Genomic DNA, 22243 nt, shown 5'->3' with positions numbered 1-22243 from the left:
CAGGCAAAGAACCCCCATGGGTTGACCTACAACTAAGAGATACAGCTCTGTCCTGGGGCTCTGAGGAGAAAAACAGCCACCATGGGGGGTGGACAGGCTCTGTACCATCTAAGGAAAGGAAAAGGAAGGGAGAGAAGATAAAGAGAAAACAAGAGAAACGGAAAGGTTTTCTTCTTCTGAGTGTTTCTGCCACCCACTTTTGGAGCACACTGCTTGCTGATGTCCTTTCCGGCCAGTCTTATCCTTCAGCCGGCTTCAGGAGACTTCACCAATTCGATTGTAAGGAGCTGGGCTCCTCCGTGCAGGCAATGCCAACTCCGGAGGGAGCCAGGAGGGGAGCCAAAGATTCACAGGACTCTGCAGCCCTTCTGCAGCTCACTGGTGTGGAGGGGCACCGAGGCTTCACCTTGGCCTCTGTCTCCAAGTTCACATAAAGGAGGGTCGGTTCCTTCCTCGCTAGATGAGCGTGGAGAGAAACCTCCTTCACAGAAGGGATTATGGAATAATTAAAGTCAGAGCCTTGAACAAGGCAAAGGGTTAGCACCATGAATCTGAAGTGACTGGACATGTGAATTAGTAACCAGTAGGACGAGGAGCTGAAGACAAAAAAAGAAAAAAGGCAAGAAACCAGTTCTCGATTTTCTAAGATGGAAATGCAAGTCTTTCTTCTTCCAAAAGAAAAAAGTCATTGAACCCTTTCCTTGAAAATAAAACTGAAAGGGGCCACATGTTGCAAAGAAGGGTTTTAACCGTGATGTCACTACACAATCATGTGTAGCCATCAGTTGTTAAGTGCACTGCAAATAGTTCACACCTTAACAATTATGTTACCAAAGTTCGCAGTTGAGAAATATAGACACACACACATATACATATATATACATGTAAGAAAAGAGTAGAGTGTGTGCCAATTGCTCACTGTACTATTGACAATATCACTCTTACAACTGAAAGCATGACTAGGAGAGAGAAGGTGGTGTGACCCTAGATTGCTAGAGTCACAGCAAGAAAAGTTAAGAAAGTGCCATCAGGTCATTTGGACAAAAGAATGCTATATGGCTGTTGGGTTTATAAGAGATCCATTGGAGAAAAACAAGTCACTACATTAAATTATTTTCTACTTACCTGCATCACCCTCTCCAAGAACACATATTCTAAAATGAGACAAGTTATTACATTAAAAATGACCGGCTCTGGCATTTGGAAAACTACACCAAATAATGAAGTAAAAACTGGGTTACAAACATCCTGGTATCAACTCCAACTACCGTCTTTTACCAAACTAAAACTCTAATGATCACTAATTCACTTGCAATCTAGTGCTCCTCCCATATACAAAATCAACAACTTCCAATGTGTCATAACTTTTTTAAAATTTCCCTAACATTTTAGAGGATAATGTAAATATGTCTCCTGGAAAAGTTGAGAAAGATGGAGACACTAGGAAAGGAAAAGACGAAAATACTCCCCTAATCAATGATGTAAAACACAAGGCATGAACAACTGTTAAAAGAATTCTCTATGACATTGATCAAGTCTACTATCTCTACGCCTGGCTCTTTCCTATCAGTCATTTGATACATAAACAAATAGAATAGTGTATTTCATGGGATCAATTCTTTTAGTGGCGTGCTTTCCCTTTGACCACTACATATGCTTTTATGTGTTTGCTTTATTTTCAGGCGGCGTCACATCAGAACACCCTCATCTCGGCAGATCTTTGCCTTAAGGAACCCTACCTCGGCCCTTGATCAACTGTACTCTGTGTTATGGTCAACTCAGAGCCCTACATGGATCAGTGTTTCCTACCGCCTCTCTCCCGTGCGTTGCTCATGTCAGGGAGTATAGTCCACCGAGTGAACAGTAAGCAGTCTTCCCAAAGCATCAGATATGAAAAGGAGGAGACGCGGGGTTGGGTGTGGGACCCCATTCCGTGCCTCAGTGCAGACAAGCTAGAGGTCAATGCATCCCTCCAGAGACTGGGAGAAAAACAGGAGGTTATGAGCACGAGGTTCCCTCTGCAGGCCTTGAAGCAGGGACCTGGAATCAAACTGCTGACACCGTGGATCGTGGTTGGTTTGACAGGGAACTCACGAGGAAGATAAGGACGTGAAATAATGAAAATCATAAGAACAGCAGCGAACACTTCTACTGAGCCAAGGACTGCACCCTGAATGTAAACTCTGTGCTGGAACATATCTTAACTCACATGACCCTGAAAGCATCCCGACGTAGTCAATGTTGTTCTTTGCACCATTTGCTAGATGAAGAGACTGGGTACAGTGGCTAGAAAACTCAGCCAGGTTACAAAGCGGATAAATGGCCGAGCCCAAGCTCAGTGCTCTTCTGTGATGCTCTTGGACTACAACTCCAAGTGAAGTCTCTAACGACTATCTCCGCTCGCACTGCCAACACCATCGTCCTCCGTGGAGTGGATGGAGGCAGGCGTGGGCAGGGCAGGGAGCCGGGTGTGGCAGGCCGCCAGATCTAAGGTCTGGCACACAGGTTGCCAGGTGGCTCCCTCCTCTGAGGGGGCCCAGCACACGCCCCAGGGGACTTGGCGGCAGGCCCCAGGGCCCTTTCCCCCGGATCTTGTCCACTTGAAAGGGGCCTGGCCCAGGTGGCCGGTTGGGCTGGTTGGCCAGCCTCCTTTGGACAAAGCAGGCGAGCCCAGCCAGCCTTCCAGTCGCCCCCGGCGTGGCACCAGCGCCCTCAGGCCGAGGGCCTCACGCGTGCCCTCCAACGCGGATTTCTCCTCAGAGCCGTGGCCTGGGCACTAGGAAGGCCAGGCCCTCCCGACTCCAGAGATGATGCTGGGACCCGTCGCCGGAAGGGCCTGCCCGTGTGGCAGCGGCTCCCCAAGCCGGCGGCCTGCTGGGGCCTCACTCACTGCTTGGCCATAAGCCTGTCTCGGCCCTTCGGATTCCACAGAGCCTTTCCTCCACCTGGCTGGAGTCGACAAGTGCGGGCGTGGGGTGAGGCCGTGGTTTTGCCTTTCCAGGAGGAAATGAGGCCCAGGCAAAAGCAGCTGGCCGAGGCAGAGCCTTGACCTGGCACCCCAGTCGGCCTTTGGCCACCAGGTCCAGACCACCGCTTCCAAAGAAGGGAAGCGGCCGGCCAGCTGATTGCAAGTGGGGGATGGGAGGGAGACAACAGCTGAAGCCAAGTCCAGCAGGGCGTTGGCGTTCCTTCTTCAGCTGGGACTGGCCTGGCCTGGCGGGCGGGCGGGGCCTTCACTGAGGACCCCCGAGGCCCGCCCTAGGCCCTGGCGGTGGCGGGTGGCGCATGCGCCCTTGGCCTCAGGGGTTGAACCCAAGCCCACAGGGCACTCAAAGCAGCCGGAGAAAGAAGGGGCCAGGGGAGAGGAAGGCAGGTAGGCGAGGCGGGCAGGGCTCGCCCACCTCTTCTCCTCAGGTCCCCGAGAGAGAAAGAGAGAGAGAGAGAGAGAGAGTGAGAGACAGACAGACAGACAGGCAGGGAAAGAGTGAGAGATCCCTGACCTCTGAGTATCTGCATCCACCACTGCTGCCAACTCACAGGCCATCCCACTTCCCCCCCTCCATCCCCATCCCCAGGCGCGGCCCCCCGGGGCCAGCCACACCACGGAGAGGCCCCTTCATGGTCACCTCCGTGCTGTCCCTTCCGGGCCTGACCCCACTGCAGGGGAACCGGTTCAGACAATCCAATCGTCTACATGTCCCTCTCCATGACAATTGTCTTCTCCAGTCTCACATGCCCAAACCGCACCCCCAACATCCTCCTTTGTCTGCAGCTGGAGATAGGAGGAGAATCTCTGCCATTGTGTTGAGAGACTCAGTTTCGCGGGTTTCTCCCCTGTACACGTGTTCTGAAGCTGGGTATTATTTTCTCCAGCGAACCTGTCTTGTGAAGGATTTGGCCAGCCATAAGAAGCTTCAGGGAAGAGGCGGAGGGGCTTCTCTCTCCGCCCCCGACAGCCCTGAGCTGGGTCAGTGCCTCAGACCTGGCCAGGGGCAGCCCATCCCCCGGCGCCCTCTCCCGGGGCATCCCAGGAAAGCTTCACAGCCAGCCCCACCCCACTCGCCACTGCCAGGACCATCGGCCTCCCTCGGGAGGACGGGGCAGGACAGGGAACCGGGTGTGGGAGGCCGCCAGATCTCAGCTCTGGCACACAGGCTGCCAGGCTGCCTGGTCCTCTGAGGGGGCCCAGCACACGCCCCAGGAAACTTGGCGGCAGGCCCCGGGGCTCTCTCCTCTGGAACTCGTCCACTTGAAAGGGGCCTGGCCCAGGTGGCTGGTTCGACCGGTTGGAAAGAAATCTTTTTCTTCTCTGAGAGACTGTTGCTTGTCATCTCCTGGACATGAGATGACAGACAATTGTTCCCATTTCCCTTTCTACTTGAAACCTGATGGATACATTGCCCACTGCCTTTAGAGACTGCAGGTCTTTCTGAAACTCTTTTCAGTGCGCTGGCTCACTTCAGCATCATTTCATTGTTCCATCCGAAATTCCTTTCAGTTGGATCTATTTTCCTTTCTAATCCTTTTGTATACCTAGATATTTAAAAGCTGCTCAAATCTGTAGTGGAGAAAAGTTGGGTTACAACTCTTTCAGACAGCATGTAAACCCACATTTTAGGGTTTCTACACAAAACGTCTCTGCCATGTTTCTAGCAGCTCTCCTTCCATATATTTTCCTCCAGGACTTCCTGTGACAAAATTGCCTTTCTAAAAGCCAGTCCTCCGTTCACTCTCTTGGCCAGTCACGTTTCCATAGAAAGAAAAAGGACTGGATTTTCCAAAGATGCAACAAGAATGATCAAGTCCCGATTCACACCTAGATATCCTGCTCCTGTTCTCCATGAATTGCAAAATTGAAGTTAATTATCTCGTTCATTTTGTCTAAATCTATTGGGTCACTTTGGCACTGAGCCCCTAAGCTGGTCCACAGCCTGCTTCAGCAGACACCAAACTCTCTCTCAAGTGCCTGCATTCGTGTGCTGAGTAGGTATTGTATTTATTTAGATCGTATTCAACAAAAGATCTTCACGGATTCACTCAAGTACTTAAGCATCTACTATGTGCCCAAAGGTCTTGAAATGTTGGGGGTCTGCAAGGAAGACAGATATGCCTAAACAGATAAATTACACTACTGAAATCATTTGAATGAAAGAGATGTGAATAAACCGCCGTGGGACTCCAGGCAAAGAACCCCCATGGGTTGACCTACAACTAAGAGATACAGCTCTGTCCTGGGGCTCTGAGGAGAAAAACAGCCACCATGGGGGGTGGACAGGCTCTGTACCATCTAAGGAAAGGAAAAGGAAGGGAGAGAAGATAAAGAGAAAACAAGAGAAACGGAAAGGTTTTCTTCTTCTGAGTGTTTCTGCCACCCACTTTTGGAGCACACTGCTTGCTGATGTCCTTTCCGGCCAGTCTTATCCTTCAGCCGGCTTCAGGAGACTTCACCAATTCGATTGTAAGGAGCTGGGCTCCTCCGTGCAGGCAATGCCAACTCCGGAGGGAGCCAGGAGGGGAGCCAAAGATTCACAGGACTCTGCAGCCCTTCTGCAGCTCACTGGTGTGGAGGGGCACCGAGGCTTCACCTTGGCCTCTGTCTCCAAGTTCACATAAAGGAGGGTCGGTTCCTTCCTCGCTAGATGAGCGTGGAGAGAAACCTCCTTCACAGAAGGGATTATGGAATAATTAAAGTCAGAACCTTGAACAAGGCAAAGGGTTAGCACCATGAATCTGAAGTGACTGGACATGTGAATTAGTAACCAGTAGGACGAGGAGCTGAAGACAAAAAAAGAAAAAAGGCAAGAAACCAGTTCTCGATTTTCTAAGATGGAAATGCAAGTCTTTCTTCTTCCAAAAGAAAAAAGTCATTGAACCCTTTCCTTGAAAATAAAACTGAAAGGGGCCACATGTTGCAAAGAAGGGTTTTAACCGTGATGTCACTACACAATCATGTGTAGCCATCAGTTGTTAAGTGCACTGCAAATAGTTCACACCTTAACAATTATGTTACCAAAGTTCGCAGTTGAGAAATATAGACACACACACATATACATATATATACATGTAAGAAAAGAGTAGAGTGTGTGCCAATTGCTCACTGTACTATTGACAATATCACTCTTACAACTGAAAGCATGACTAGGAGAGAGAAGGTGGTGTGACCCTAGATTGCTAGAGTCACAGCAAGAAAAGTTAAGAAAGTGCCATCAGGTCATTTGGACAAAAGAATGCTATATGGCTGTTGGGTTTATAAGAGATCCATTGGAGAAAAACAAGTCACTACATTAAATTATTTTCTACTTACCTGCATCACCCTCTCCAAGAACACATATTCTAAAATGAGACAAGTTATTACATTAAAAATGACCGGCTCTGGCATTTGGAAAACTACACCAAATAATGAAGTAAAAACTGGGTTACAAACATCCTGGTATCAACTCCAACTACCGTCTTTTACCAAACTAAAACTCTAATGATCACTAATTCACTTGCAATCTAGTGCTCCTCCCATATACAAAATCAACAACTTCCAATGTGTCATAACTTTTTTAAAATTTCCCTAACATTTTAGAGGATAATGTAAATATGTCTCCTGGAAAAGTTGAGAAAGATGGAGACACTAGGAAAGGAAAAGACGAAAATACTCCCCTAATCAATGATGTAAAACACAAGGCATGAACAACTGTTAAAAGAATTCTCTATGACATTGATCAAGTCTACTATCTCTACGCCTGGCTCTTTCCTATCAGTCATTTGATACATAAACAAATAGAATAGTGTATTTCATGGGATCAATTCTTTTAGTGGCGTGCTTTCCCTTTGACCACTACATATGCTTTTATGTGTTTGCTTTATTTTCAGGCGGCGTCACATCAGAACACCCTCATCTCGGCAGATCTTTGCCTTAAGGAACCCTACCTCGGCCCTTGATCAACTGTACTCTGTGTTATGGTCAACTCAGAGCCCTACATGGATCAGTGTTTCCTACCGCCTCTCTCCCGTGCGTTGCTCATGTCAGGGAGTATAGTCCACCGAGTGAACAGTAAGCAGTCTTCCCAAAGCATCAGATATGAAAAGGAGGAGACGCGGGGTTGGGTGTGGGACCCCATTCCGTGCCTCAGTGCAGACAAGCTAGAGGTCAATGCATCCCTCCAGAGACTGGGAGAAAAACAGGAGGTTATGAGCACGAGGTTCCCTCTGCAGGCCTTGAAGCAGGGACCTGGAATCAAACTGCTGACACCGTGGATCGTGGTTGGTTTGACAGGGAACTCACGAGGAAGATAAGGACGTGAAATAATGAAAATCATAAGAACAGCAGCGAACACTTCTACTGAGCCAAGGACTGCACCCTGAATGTAAACTCTGTGCTGGAACATATCTTAACTCACATGACCCTGAAAGCATCCCGACGTAGTCAATGTTGTTCTTTGCACCATTTGCTAGATGAAGAGACTGGGTACAGTGGCTAGAAAACTCAGCCAGGTTACAAAGCGGATAAATGGCCGAGCCCAAGCTCAGTGCTCTTCTGTGATGCTCTTGGACTACAACTCCAAGTGAAGTCTCTAACGACTATCTCCGCTCGCACTGCCAACACCATCGTCCTCCGTGGAGTGGATGGAGGCAGGCGTGGGCAGGGCAGGGAGCCGGGTGTGGCAGGCCGCCAGATCTAAGGTCTGGCACACAGGTTGCCAGGTGGCTCCCTCCTCTGAGGGGGCCCAGCACACGCCCCAGGGGACTTGGCGGCAGGCCCCAGGGCCCTTTCCCCCGGATCTTGTCCACTTGAAAGGGGCCTGGCCCAGGTGGCCGGTTGGGCTGGTTGGCCAGCCTCCTTTGGACAAAGCAGGCGAGCCCAGCCAGCCTTCCAGTCGCCCCCGGCGTGGCACCAGCGCCCTCAGGCCGAGGGCCTCACGCGTGCCCTCCAACGCGGATTTCTCCTCAGAGCCGTGGCCTGGGCACTAGGAAGGCCAGGCCCTCCCGACTCCAGAGATGATGCTGGGACCCGTCGCCGGAAGGGCCTGCCCGTGTGGCAGCGGCTCCCCAAGCCGGCGGCCTGCTGGGGCCTCACTCACTGCTTGGCCATAAGCCTGTCTCGGCCCTTCGGATTCCACAGAGCCTTTCCTCCACCTGGCTGGAGTCGACAAGTGCGGGCGTGGGGTGAGGCCGTGGTTTTGCCTTTCCAGGAGGAAATGAGGCCCGGGCAAAAGCAGCTGGCCGAGGCAGAGCCTTGACCTGGCACCCCAGTCGGCCTTTGGCCACCAGGTCCAGACCACCGCTTCCAAAGAAGGGAAGCGGCCGGCCAGCTGATTGCAAGTGGGGGATGGGAGGGAGACAACAGCTGAAGCCAAGTCCAGCAGGGCGTTGGCGTTCCTTCTTCAGCTGGGACTGGCCTGGCCTGGCGGGCGGGCGGGGCCTTCACTGAGGACCCCCGAGGCCCGCCCTAGGCCCTGGCGGTGGCGGGTGGCGCATGCGCCCTTGGCCTCAGGGGTTGAACCCAAGCCCACAGGGCACTCAAAGCAGCCGGAGAAAGAAGGGGCCAGGGGAGAGGAAGGCAGGTAGGCGAGGCGGGCAGGGCTCGCCCACCTCTTCTCCTCAGGTCCCCGAGAGAGAAAGAGAGAGAGAGAGAGAGAGAGAGAGTGAGAGACAGACAGACAGACAGGCAGGGAAAGAGTGAGAGATCCCTGACCTCTGAGTATCTGCATCCACCACTGCTGCCAACTCACAGGCCATCCCACTTCCCCCCCTCCATCCCCATCCCCAGGCGCGGCCCCCCGGGGCCAGCCACACCACGGAGAGGCCCCTTCATGGTCACCTCCGTGCTGTCCCTTCCGGGCCTGACCCCACTGCAGGGGAACCGGTTCAGACAATCCAATCGTCTACATGTCCCTCTCCATGACAATTGTCTTCTCCAGTCTCACATGCCCAAACCGCACCCCCAACATCCTCCTTTGTCTGCAGCTGGAGATAGGAGGAGAATCTCTGCCATTGTGTTGAGAGACTCAGTTTCGCGGGTTTCTCCCCTGTACACGTGTTCTGAAGCTGGGTATTATTTTCTCCAGCGAACCTGTCTTGTGAAGGATTTGGCCAGCCATAAGAAGCTTCAGGGAAGAGGCGGAGGGGCTTCTCTCTCCGCCCCCGACAGCCCTGAGCTGGGTCAGTGCCTCAGACCTGGCCAGGGGCAGCCCATCCCCCGGCGCCCTCTCCCGGGGCATCCCAGGAAAGCTTCACAGCCAGCCCCACCCCACTCGCCACTGCCAGGACCATCGGCCTCCCTCGGGAGGACGGGGCAGGACAGGGAACCGGGTGTGGGAGGCCACCAGATCTCAGCTCTGGCACACAGGCTGCCAGGCTGCCTGGTCCTCTGAGGGGGCCCAGCACACGCCCCAGGAAACTTGGCGGCAGGCCCCGGGGCTCTCTCCTCTGGAACTCGTCCACTTGAAAGGGGCCTGGCCCAGGTGGCTGGTTCGACCGGTTGGAAAGAAATCTTTTTCTTCTCTGAGAGACTGTTGCTTGTCATCTCCTGGACATGAGATGACAGACAATTGTTCCCATTTCCCTTTCTACTTGAAACCTGATGGATACATTGCCCACTGCCTTTAGAGACTGCAGGTCTTTCTGAAACTCTTTTCAGTGCGCTGGCTCACTTCAGCATCATTTCATTGTTCCATCCGAAATTCCTTTCAGTTGGATCTATTTTCCTTTCTAATCCTTTTGTATACTTAGATATTTAAAAGCTGCTCAAATCTGTAGTGGAGAAATGTTGGGTTACACTCTTTCAGACAGCACGTAAACCCAAATTTTAGGTTTTTGTGGGAGCCCAAGATTTGGCCACCCTGAAATCTCTTTCTTTACCTTGGTTGTTTTATCTAGGGACATTTGACCTCCCCCACTAACTGCCTAACGTATTTGACATGGTGGTTCCTTTCTGGAACAGATCTATCATGGTGTATGTAAAGATAACCTAGGGTAAATGTTGCAATAGGAAAGGCACCAACAAGCCCATCTTATCAGACGTTCTGTCTCTCTGGCCACATTCTCTGTATGACCCTTCCAGGAGTTGCCAGACAATCATTTACATTTATAAGGGAAATCCCCTTTGTAAAGGTATATCCGTCTCTGTTTTGAGAAGAGAGCAGGATGGCCTCATTTCTAAAGGCTTATCAATGTGGAAGTTGAGGCCTTAAAGCTGCATAATAACCGTACTCTGGTTTACTGTGCTTTAGTGGTAATCTCTTTTAACTGACTCCCTCCACCCCCAAAGTCCTCCTTTGTCATTGGCTGAACATGGTATTTAAGACGAGAATTTCTGCTATTGTGTTGAGAAACGCAGTGTCCCTGCTTTCTCCCATGTATACATGTTATTAAACATGATAATATTTTTTCCTACTAACCTGTCTTGGTAATTATTTGGCTAGCCATAAGAACCTAAAGGAAAAGCACAGAGGGAGATTCTCCCTCTTCTCCCGTCAGTTTTGGCGCAGTCGCCAGGATCCACACTGTCTGGTAATTTGCCTTCTCTGGCTAAAAGATCTGCCTTTTTGGCAGGTCTAAACACATACTGATTCAAAGTTGCAAGTTGCCTTCTAGCAATAAGTTTGTATAAGACTTCCAAGATGCCCACAGCTGAGAAAAACGGGGTATGATTCCAACTCCTGGAAATAACAACATGCCCCATCTCTCTTACTTCCAGCTAGTAAGGATAACAAATCCTAAAGAAATTTTAGAACAGATTCATATTTGGTGCACTGAAGAGAAATAGCACGTTCTTTGGAGAAGCACGTTCTGAGTCCAAGTTGCAAGTTGCTGTCTAGCAACAAGTTTGTATAGGACTTGCAAAGATTCCCAGAACTGAGCTAGCGTGGGAATGTCGCCAACTCCTAGAAATAACTTCATGCCTAATCTCCCTTACTTCCATCTAGTAAGGATCACATAATTCCTAAAAAATTGTGACAGAGATTCCCAATTAGGGCATTGGGAATGAGTAGCACGTTGCTTTGAGCAAGCACAGTCTCATTGCAGCTGGCAAGCTGCTGTGTAGAAACAAGTTTGTATAGGCCTTGCAAAGATTGCTAGAACTGAGCTAAAGCGGGTATGTCTCTATCTCCTAGAAATAACTTCAAGTCCCATCTCACTTACTTCCATCTAGTAAGGATCACATAAATCTTAAACAAGTTTTGTAACAGATTTCTAATTGGGGCATTGAAAAGAAAGAGCCCGTTCCTTTGAAGAAACACATTCTGATTCCAAGATGCAAGTTGCCTTCTAGCAGTAAGTTTGTATAGGACTTCCAAGATGCCCACAGTTGAGAAAAACTGGGTCTGACTCCAAATCCTGGAAATAACATCATGCCCCTTCTCCCTTACTTCATCTAGTAAGGATCACATACATCCTAAAGAAGTTTTGGAACAGATTCATGTTTGGTGCAATGAAGATAAATAGCAATTTCCTTTGAAGAAGCACGTTCTGAGTCCAAGTTACAAGTTGCTGTCTAGCAACAAGTTTGTATAGGACTTGCAAATCTTCCCAGAACGGAACTAGAGTGAGAATGTCTCCAACTCCTAGAAATAACTTCATGCCCGATCTCCCTTACTTCCTTTTATAGTCATATGTGATCTTTATTAGGTGGAAGTAAGGGAGATGGGGCATGAATTTTTTTGTAGGAGTGGAGACATACCCATTGTAGCTCAGTTCTGGGAATCTTTGGAAGTCCTATACAACCTTGTTGCTAGATAGCATTTTGCAACTTGGAATCAGAAAGTGCTTCTTCAAAGGAACGTGCTATTTCCTCTCAATGTCGCAGACTTGAATCTGTTCCAAATATTCTTTCGGATTTATGAGATCCTTACTAGCTGGAAGTAAGGGAGATGGGGCATGAAGTGATTTCCTGAAGTTGGAGTCATACCCTGATTTTCTCAGATGTGGGCGTCTTTGCAAGTCCCATACAAACTGATTGCTAAACAGCAACTTGCAATTTGGAATCAGAATGTGTTTGTTCAAAGGAACGGGCTATTTCTTCTCAATGTGCAAAAAGGGAATATGTGCCAAATCTTGTATAGGAAATATGTGATCCTTGCTAGATGGAAGTAAGTGAGATGGGGCATGAAGTTATTCTTAGGAAATAGAGAAATACGCACATTAGCTCAGTTCTGGCCATCGTTCTAAGTCCTATACAAACTTGTGTCTACACAGCAGCTGGCACTTTAAATGAGAACGTGCTTGCTGAAAGTAACGTGCTATATGTTCTGAATGTCCGAATTGGGAATCTGGGTCCAAACATTTTTACGAATTATGTGATCCTGACAAGATGGAAGCAAGAGAGATGGGGCATGAAGTTATCTCCAGGAGTTGGAGTCATACCCAGTTTTTCCCAGCTGTGGGCATCTTTGAAAGGGCTATACAAACTTATTGCTAGACAGCAACTTGCAATTTGTAATCAGAATGTGTTTCTTCAAAGGAACGGGCTATTTCTTCTCAATGCCCAAAAAGGGAATCTGTACCAAATCTTGTTTAGGAAATATGTGATCCTTACTAGATGGAAGTAAGGCAGATGGGGCATGAAGTTATTTGTAGGATATAGAGACTTACCCACTTTAGCTCAGTTCTGGCAATCATTGAAAGTCCTATACAAACTTGTTTCTACATAGCAGCTTGAACTTGGAATGAGAAAGTGCTTGCTTACAGCAACGTGCTATATGTTCTGAATGCCCGAATTGGGAATCTGTGTCAAAACTTTGTTAGGAATTATGTGATCCTTACTAGCTGGAAGTAAGGGAGTTGGGGCATGAAGTTATTTCTAGGAGTTGGAGACATACCCACTTTAGCTCAGTTCTGGGCATCTTTGAAATACCTATATAAACTTGTTGCTAGAGAGCAACTTGCAACTGGAATCAGAAAGTGCTTCTTCAAAACAACATGCTATTTGTCTCAATGCACCAAACATGAATCTGTTCCAAATCTTCTTTAGGATTTATGTGATCCTTACTAGCTGGAAGTAAGGGAGAAGGGGCATGAAGTTATTTCCAGAAGTTGGAGTCATACCCAGTTTTTCCCAGATGTGGGCATCATTGCAAGGCCTATACAACCTTACTGCTAGACAGCAACTTGCAATTTGGAATCAGAATGTGTTTCTTCAAAGGAACGGGTTATTTCCTCTCAATGCCCAAAAAGGGAATCTGTGCCAAATCTTGTTTAGGAAATATATGATCCTTACTAGGTGGAAGTTAGGGAGATGGGGCATGAAGTTTTTTCTAGGAGATAGAGATATAGCCACATTAGCTCAGTTCTGGAAATCATTGCAAGTCCTATACAAATTGTTTCTACCCAGCAGCTTGCAACTTGGAATGAGAAAGTGCTTGCTTAAAGCAACATCCAATATGTTCTGAATGCCCGAATTGGGAATCTGTGTCAAAACATTGTTAGGAATTAAGTGATCCTTACTAGATGGAAGTAAGGGAGATGGGGCATGAAGTTATTTCTAGGAGTTGGAGACATACCCCCTTAGCTCAGTTCTGGGAATATTTGCAAGTCCTATACAAACTTGTTGCTAGATAGCAAATTGGAACTGGAATCAGAAAGTGCTTCTTCAAAAGAACAAGCTATGTCTTCTCAATGCACCAAACATGAATCTGTTCCAAATCTTCTTTAGGATTTATGTGATCCTTACTAGCTGGAAGTAAGGGAGATGGGGCATGAAGTTATTTCCAGGAGTTGGAGTCATACCCGGTTTTTCCCAGCTGTGGGCATCATTGCAAGGCCTATAAAAACTTATTGCTAGACAGCAACTTGCAATTTGGAATCAGAATGTGTTTCTTCAAAGGAACGGGTTATTTCTTCTCAATGCCCAAAAAGGGAATCTGTGTCAAATCTTGTTGAGGAAATATGTGATCCTTACTAGCTGGAAGTAAGGGAGATGGGGCATGAAGTTATTTCTAGGAGTTGGAGAAATACCCCCTTTAGCTCACTTCTGGGAATCTTTGCAAGTCCTATACAAACTTGTTGCTAGATAGCAACTTGCAACTGGAATCAGAAAGTGCTTCTTCAAAAGAACATGCTATTTCTTCTCAATGCACCAAACATGAATCTGTTCCAAATCTTCTTTAGAATTTCTGTGATTCTTACTAGCTGGAAGTAAGGGAGATGCGGCATGAAGTTATTTCCTGGAGTTGGAGTCATATCCCGATTTTCACAGCTGTGGCCATCTTTGCAAGTCATATACAAACTTATTGCTGTACAGCAACATGCAACATGGAATCAGAATGTGTTTCTTAAAAGGAACAGGCTATTTCTTCTCTATGCTCAAAAAGGGAATCTGTGCCAAATCTTGTTTAGGAAATACCAGCTCCTTACTAGATGGAAGTTAGGGAGAAGTGGCATGAAGTTTTTTCAAGGAGATAGAGATATACCAACTTTAGCTCAGTTCTGGAAATCATTGCAATTCCTATACAAACTTGTTTCTACACAGCAGCTTGCAACTTGGAATGAGAAAGTGCTTGCTTAAAGCAACGTGCTATATGTTCTCAATGCCCGAATTGGGAATCTGTGTCAAAACTTTGTTAGGAAATATGTGATCCTTACTAGATGGAAGTAAGAGACATTGGGCATGAAGTTATTTCTAGGAGTTGGAGACATACCCACTTGAGCTCAGTTCTGGGAATCTTTGAAAGTCCTATACAAACTTGTTCCTACATAGTAACATGCAACTTGGAATGAGAAAGTGCTTGCTTAAAGCAACGTGCTATATATTCTGAATGTCCGAATTGGAAATCTGTGTCAAAACTTTGTTAGGAATTATGTGATCCTTACTAGATGGAGGTAAGGGAGATGGGGCATGAAGTTATTTCTAGGAGTTGGAGACATACCCACTTTAGCTCAGTTCTGGGAATCTTTGAAAGTCCTATACAAACTTGTTCCTACATAGTAATTTGCAACTGGGAATGAGAAAGATCTTGCTTAAACCAAAGTGCTATATGTTCTGAATGCCCGAATTGGAAATCTGTGTCAAAACTTTGTTAGGAATTATGAGATCCTTACTAGATGGAGGTAAGGGAGATGGGGCATGAAGTTATTTCTAGGAGTTGGAGACATACCCACTTTAGCTCAGTTCTGGGAATCTTTGAAAGTCCTATACAAACTTGTTCCTACATTGTAACTTGCAACTTGGAATGAGCATGTGCTTGCTTAAACCAACGTTCTATATGTTCTGAATGCCCGAATTGGGAATCTGTAGCAAAACTTTGTTAGGAATTATGTGATGCTTAGTATCTGGAAGTAAGGGAGATGGGGCATGAAGTTATTTCTAGGAGTTGGAGACATACCAAGTTTACTTCAGTTCTGGGCATCTTTAAAATAGCTATACAAACTTGTTCCTACATAGTAACTTGCTCCTTGGAATGAGAAAATGTTTGCTTAAAGCAACGTACTATATGTTCTGAATGCCTGAATTCGGAATCTGTGTCAAAACTTTGTTAGGAATTATGTGATCCTTACTAGCTGGAAGTGAGGGAGATGGGGCCTGAAGTTATTTCTAGGAGTTGGAGACATACCCACTTTAGCTCAGTTCTGGGCATCTTTGAAAGTCCTATACAAACTTGTTCCTAGATAGTAACTTGCAACTTGGAATGAGAAACTGGTTGCTTAAAGCAACGTGCTACATGTTCTGAATGCCCGAATTGGCAATCTGTGTCAAAACTTTTTTAGGAATCATGTGATGCTTACTAGATAGAAGTAAGGGAGATGGGTCAGGAAGTTATTTCTGGGAGCTGGAGAAATACCCACTTTAGCTCAGTTCTGGGAATCTTTGAAAGTCCTATACAAACTTGTTCCTAGACAGTAATTTGCAACTTGGAATGAGCATGTGCTTGCTTAAAGCAACGTGCTATATGTTCTGAATGGGCGAATTGGGAATCTGTGTCAAATCTTTGTCAGTAATTATGCGATCCTTACTAGATGGAAGTAAGGGAGATGGGGCATGAAGATATTTCTAGGAGTTGGAGACATACCCAGTTTAACTCAGTTCTGGGAATCTTTGAAAGTCCTATACGAACTTGTTCCTCGATAGTAACTTGCGACTTGGAAAGAGAAAGTGCTTGCTTAAAGCAACGTGCTATATGTTCTGAATGGCTGAATTAGGAATCTATGTCAGAACTTTGTTAGGAATTATGTGATCCTTATGAGATAGAACTAAGGGAGATGGGGCATGAAGTTATTTCTAGGAGATGGAGACATACCCACATTAGCTCAGTTCTGGGAATCTTTGAAAGTCCTATACAAACTTATTCCTAGAGAGTAACTTGCAACTTCGAATGAGACATTACTTGCTTAAAGCAACGTGCTATATGTTCTGAATGCCCGAATTGGGAATCTGTGTCAAAACTCTGTTAGGAATTATGTGATCCTTACTAGCTGGAAGTAAGGGAGATGGGGCATGAAGTTATTTCTAGGAGTTGGAGACATACCACTTCAGCTCAGTTCTGAGAATCTTTGAAAGTCCTATACAAACTTATTTCTTCATAGTAACTTCAACTTGGAATGAGCATGTGTTTGCTTAAAGCAACGTGCTATATGTTCTGAATGCCCGAATTGGGAATCTGTGTCAAAACTTTGTTAGAAATTATGTGATCCTTACTAGCTGGAAGTAATGGAGATGGGGCATGAAGTTATTTCTAGGAGTTGGAGAAATGACCACTTTAGCTCAGTTCTGGAAATCTTTGAAAGTCCTATACAAACTTGTTCCTAGATAGTAACTTGCAACTTGGAATGAGAAAGTGCTTGCTTAAAGCAACGTGCTATATGTTCTGAATGCCCGAATTGGGAATCTCTGTCACAATTTTGTTAGGAATTATGTGATCCTTACTAGCTGGAAGTAAGGGAGCTGGCGCATTAAGATATTTCTAGGAGTTGAAGACATGCACACTTTAGCTCAGTTCAGGGAATCTTTGAAAGTCCTATACAAACTTGTTCCTACATAGTAACTTGCAAGTTGGAATGAGCATGTGCTTGCTTAAAGCAACGTGCTCTATGTTCTGAATTCCCAAATTGGGAATCTGTGTCAAAACTTTGTTAGGAATTATGTGATCCTTACTAGCTGGAAGTAAGGGAGATGGGGCATGAAGTTATTTCTAGGAGTTTGAGACCAACAACTTTAGCTCAGTTCTGGGAATCTTTGAAAGTCCTATACAAACTTATTTCTACATAGTAACTTCAACTTGGAATGAGAAAGATCTTGCTTAAACCAAAGTGCTATATGTTCTGAATGCCCGAATTGGAAATCTGTGTCAAAACTTTGTTAGGAATTATGAGATCCTTACTAGATGGAGGTAAGGGAGATGGGGCATGAAGTTATTTCCAGGAGTTGGAGACATACCCACTTTAGCTCAGTTCTGGGAATCTTTGAAAGTCCTATACAAACTTGTTCCTACATTGTAACTTGCAACTTGGAATGAGCATGTGCTTGCTTAAACCAACGTTCTATATGTTCTGAATGCCCGAATTGGGAATCTGCAGCAAAACTTTGTTAGGAATTATGTGATGCTTAGTATCTAGAAGTAAGGGAGATGGGGCATGACGTTATTTCTAGGAGTTGGAGACATACCAAGTTTACTTCAGTTCTGGGCATCTTTAAAATAGCTATACAAACTTGTTCCTACATAGTAACTTGCTCCTTGGAATGAGAAAATGCTTGCTTAAAGCAACGTGCTATATGTTCTGAATGCCTGAATTCGGAATCTGTGTCAAAACTTTGTTAGGAATTATGTGATCCTTACTAGCTGGAAGTGAGGGAGATGGGGCCTGAAGTTATTTCTAGGAGTTGGAGACATACCCACTTTAGCTCACTTCTGGGGATCTTTGAAAGTCCTATACTAACTTGTTCCTAGATAGTAACTTGCAACTTGGAATGAGAAACTGGCTGCTTAAAGCAACGTGCTACATGTTCTGAATGCCCGAATTGGCAATCTGTGTCAAAACATTTTTAGGAATCATGTGACGCTTACTAGATAGAAGTAAGGGAGATGGGTCAGGAAGTTATTTCTGGGAGCTGGAGAAATACCCACTTTAGCTCAGTTCTGGGAATCTTTGAAAGTCCTATACAAACTTGTTCCTAGATAGTAATTTGCAACTTGGAATGAGCATGTGCTTGCTTAAAGCAACGTGCTATATGTTCTGAATGCCCGAATTGGGAATCTGTGGCAAAACTTTGTTAGAAATTATGTGATCCTTACTAGCTGGAAGTAATGGATATGGGGCATGAAGTTATTTCTAGGAGTTGGAGACATGCCCACTTTAGCTCATTTCTGGGAATCTATAAAAGTCCTATACAAACTTGTTCCTCGATAGTAACTTGCAACTTGGAATGAGAAAGTGCTTGCTTAAAGCAACGTGCTATATGTTCTGAATGCCCGAATTGGGAATCTCTGTCACAATTTTGTTAGGAATTATGTGATCCTTACTAGCTGGAACTAAGGGAGCTGGCGCGTTAAGTTATTTCTAGGAGTTGAAGACATACACACTTTAGCTCAGTTCAGGGAATCTTTGAAAGTCCTATACAAACTTGTTCATACATAGTAACTTGCAACTTGGAATGAGAAAGTGCTTGCTTAAAGCAAGGTGCTATATGTTCTGAATGCCCGAATTGGGTATCTGTGTCAAAACTTTGTTAGGAATTACCAGCTGGAAGTAAGGGAAATGGGGCGTGAAGTTATTACTAGGAGTTGGAGACATACCCACTTTAGCTCTGTTCTGGGGATCTTTGAAAGTCCTATACAAACTTGTTCCTACATAGTAACTAGCTACTTTGAATGAGAAAGTGCTTGCTTACAGAAACGTGCTATATGTTCTGAATGCCCGAATTGAGAATCTGTGTCAAAACTTTGTTAGGAATTATGTGATCCTTACTAGCTGGAAGTAAGTGAGATGGGGCATGATGTTATTTCTAGAAGTTGGAGACATGCCCACTTTGGCTCAGTTGTGGGGATCTTTGAAAGTCCTATACAAACTTGTTCCTAGATAGTAACTTGCTAGTTGGAATGAGAAAGTGCTTGCTTCAAGCAACTTGCTATATGGTCTGAATTCCCAAATTGGGAATCTGTGTCAAACTTTGTTAGGGATTATGTGATCCTTAGTAGCTGGTAGTAAGGGAGATGGGGCATGAAGTTATTTCTAGGAGTTGGAGACATACCCACTTTAGCTCAGTTCTGGGAATCTTTGAAAGTCCTATACAAACTTGTTCCTACATAGTAACTTCCAACTTGGAATGAGAAATTGCTTGCTTAAAGCAACGTGCTATATGTTATGAATGCCCGAATGGGAATCTGTGTCAAAACGTTGTTAGGAATTATGTGATCCTTAGCAGCTGGAAGTAAGAGAGCTGGGGCATGAAGTGATTTCTAGGAGTTGGAGACATACCACTTCAGCTCAGTTCTGGCGATCTTTGAAAGTCCTATACAATCTTGTTCCTACATAGTAACTTACAACTTGGAATGAGAAAGTGCTTGCTTAAAGAAACGTGCTATATGTTCTGAATGCCCGAATTGGGAATCTGTGTCAAAACTTTGTTAAGAATTATGTGATCCTTACTAGCTGGAAGTAAGGGAGATGGGGCATGAAGGTATTTCTAGGAGTTGGAGACATACCCACTTTAGCTCAGTTCTGGGCATCTTTGAAAGTCCTATACAAACTTGTTCCTAGATAGTAAATTGCTAGTTAGAATGAGAAAGCGCTTGCTTAAAGCAACGTGCTATATGTTTCGAATGCCCGAAATGGGAATCTGTGTCCAAACTTTGTTAGGAATTATGTGATCCTTACTAGCTGGAAGTAAGGGAGATGGGGCATGAAGTTATTTCTAGGAGTTGGAGACATACCAAGTTTAGTTCAGTTCTGGGCATCTTTGAAATACCTATACAAACTTATTCCTACATAGTAACTTGCTACTTGGAATGAGAAAGTGCTTGCTTAAAGCAACGGGCCATATTTTCTGAATGCTCAAATTGGGAATCTGTGTCAAAACTTTGTTAGGAATTATGTGATCCTTACTAGCTGGAAGTAAGGGAGATGGGCTATGAAGTTATTTCTAAGAGTTGGAGACATACCTACTTTGCTCAGTTCTGAGGATCTTTGAAAGTCCTAGACAAACTTGTTCCAAGATATTAACTTGCTAGTTGGAAGGAGAAAGTGCTTGCATAAAGCAACGTGCGATAGGTTCTGAATGCCCGAATTGGGAATCTGTGTCAAAACTTTCTCAGGAATTATGTGATCCTTACTACCTGGAAGTAAGGGAGATGGGGCATGAGGTTATTTCTAGGAGTTGGAGACATACCAAGTTAGTTCAGTTATGGGGATCCTTGAAAGTCCTATACAAACTTGTTCCTACATAGTAACTTGCAACTTTGAATGAGAAAGTGCTTGCTTACAGCAACGTGCTATATGTTCTGAATGCCCGAATTGGGAATCTGTGTCAAAACTTTCTTAGGAATTATGTGATCCTTACTAGCTGGAAGTAAGGGAGATGGGGCATGAAGTTATTTCTAGGAGTTTGAGACATTCCCACTTTAGCTCAGTTCTGGGGATCTTTGAAAGTCCTATACAAACTTGTTCCTACATAGTAACTTGCTACTTGAAATGAGAAAGGGCTTGCTTAAAGCAACGTGGCATATGTTCTGAATGCCCGAATTGGGAATCTGTGTCAAAACTTTGTTAGGAATTGTGTGATCCTTACTAGCTGAAGTAAGGGAGATGGGACATGCAGTTATTTCTAGGAGTTGGAGACATACCCACTTTAGCTCAGTTCTGGGGATCTTTGAAAGTCCTATAAAAACTTGTTCCTACATAGTAACTTGCAACTTGGAATGAGAAAGTGTTTGCTTAAAGCAATGTGCTATATGTTCCGAATGCCCGAATTGGGAATCTGTGTCAAAACATTGTTAGGAATTATGTGATCCCTACTGACTGCAAGTAAGGGAGATGGGGCATGAAGTTATTTCTAGGAGTTGGAGACATACCCACTTTAGCATAGGTCTGGGGATCTTTGAAAGTCCTATACACACTTGTTTCTACGTAGTAACTTGCTACTTAGAATGAGAAAGTGCTTGCTTAAAGCAACGTGCTACATGTTCTGAATGCCATAATTGGGAATCTGTTTCAAAATTTTGTTAGGAATTGTGTGATCCTTACTAGCTGATGTAAGGGAGATGGGACATAGAGTTATTTCTAGAAGTTGGAGACATACCCACTTTTTCTCAGTTCTGGGATCTTGGAAAGTCCGATACAAACTTGTTCCTACATAGTAACTTGCTACTTTGAATGAGAATGTGCTTGCTTACAGCAACGTGCTATATTTTCTGAATGCCCGAATTGGGAATCTGTGTCAAAACTTTGTTAGGAATTATGTGATCCTTACTAGCTGGAAGTAAGGGAGATGGGGCATGAAGTTATTTCTAGGAGTTGGAGACATACCCACTTTAGCTCTGTTCTGACGATCTTTGAAAGTCCTATACAAACTTGTTCCTAGATAGTAACTTGCAACTTTTAATGAGAAAGTGCTTGCTTACAGCACTGTGCTATATGTTCTGAATGCCCGAAATGGGAATCTGTGTCAAAACTTTGCTAGGAATTATGTGATCCTGACTAGCTGGAAGTAAGGAAGATGGGGCATGAAGTTATTTCTAGGAGTTGGAGACATACCCACTTTAGCTTACTTCTGGGGATCTTTGAAAGTCCTATAGAAACTTGTTCCTAAATAGTAACTTGCTAGTTAGAATGAGAAAGTGCTTGCTTAAAGTAACGTGCTATATGTTCTGAATGCCGGAATTGGGAATCTGTGTCAAAACTTTGTTAGGAATTATGTGATCCCTACTAGCTGGAAGTAAGGGATTTGTGGCATGAAGTTATTTCTAGGAGTTGGAGACATACCAAGTTAAGTTCAGTTCTGGTGATCCTTGAAAGTCCTATACAAACTTGTTCCTAGATAGTAACTTGCTAGTTGGAATGAGAAAGTGCTTGCTTAAAGCAGCGTGTTATATGTTCTGAATGCCCGAAATTGGAATCTGTGTCAAAACTTTGTTAGGAATTATGTGATCCTTACTAGCTGGAAGTAAGGGAGATGGGGCATGAAGTTATTTCTAGGAGTTGGAGACATACCCACTTTAGCTCAGTTCTGGGCATCTTTGAAATACCTATACCAACATGTTCCCGCATAGTAACTTGCTACTTGGAATGAGAAAGAGCTTGCTTAAAAGAACATACTATATGTTCT

Source organism: Diceros bicornis, chromosome 40 (genome assembly GCF_020826845.1).
Source record: "Diceros bicornis minor isolate mBicDic1 chromosome 40, mDicBic1.mat.cur, whole genome shotgun sequence".
Taxonomy (NCBI): Eukaryota; Metazoa; Chordata; class Mammalia; order Perissodactyla; family Rhinocerotidae; genus Diceros; species Diceros bicornis.
The sequence above is the reverse complement of the archived record's forward strand: the minus strand, read 5'-3'. Positions refer to the sequence as shown.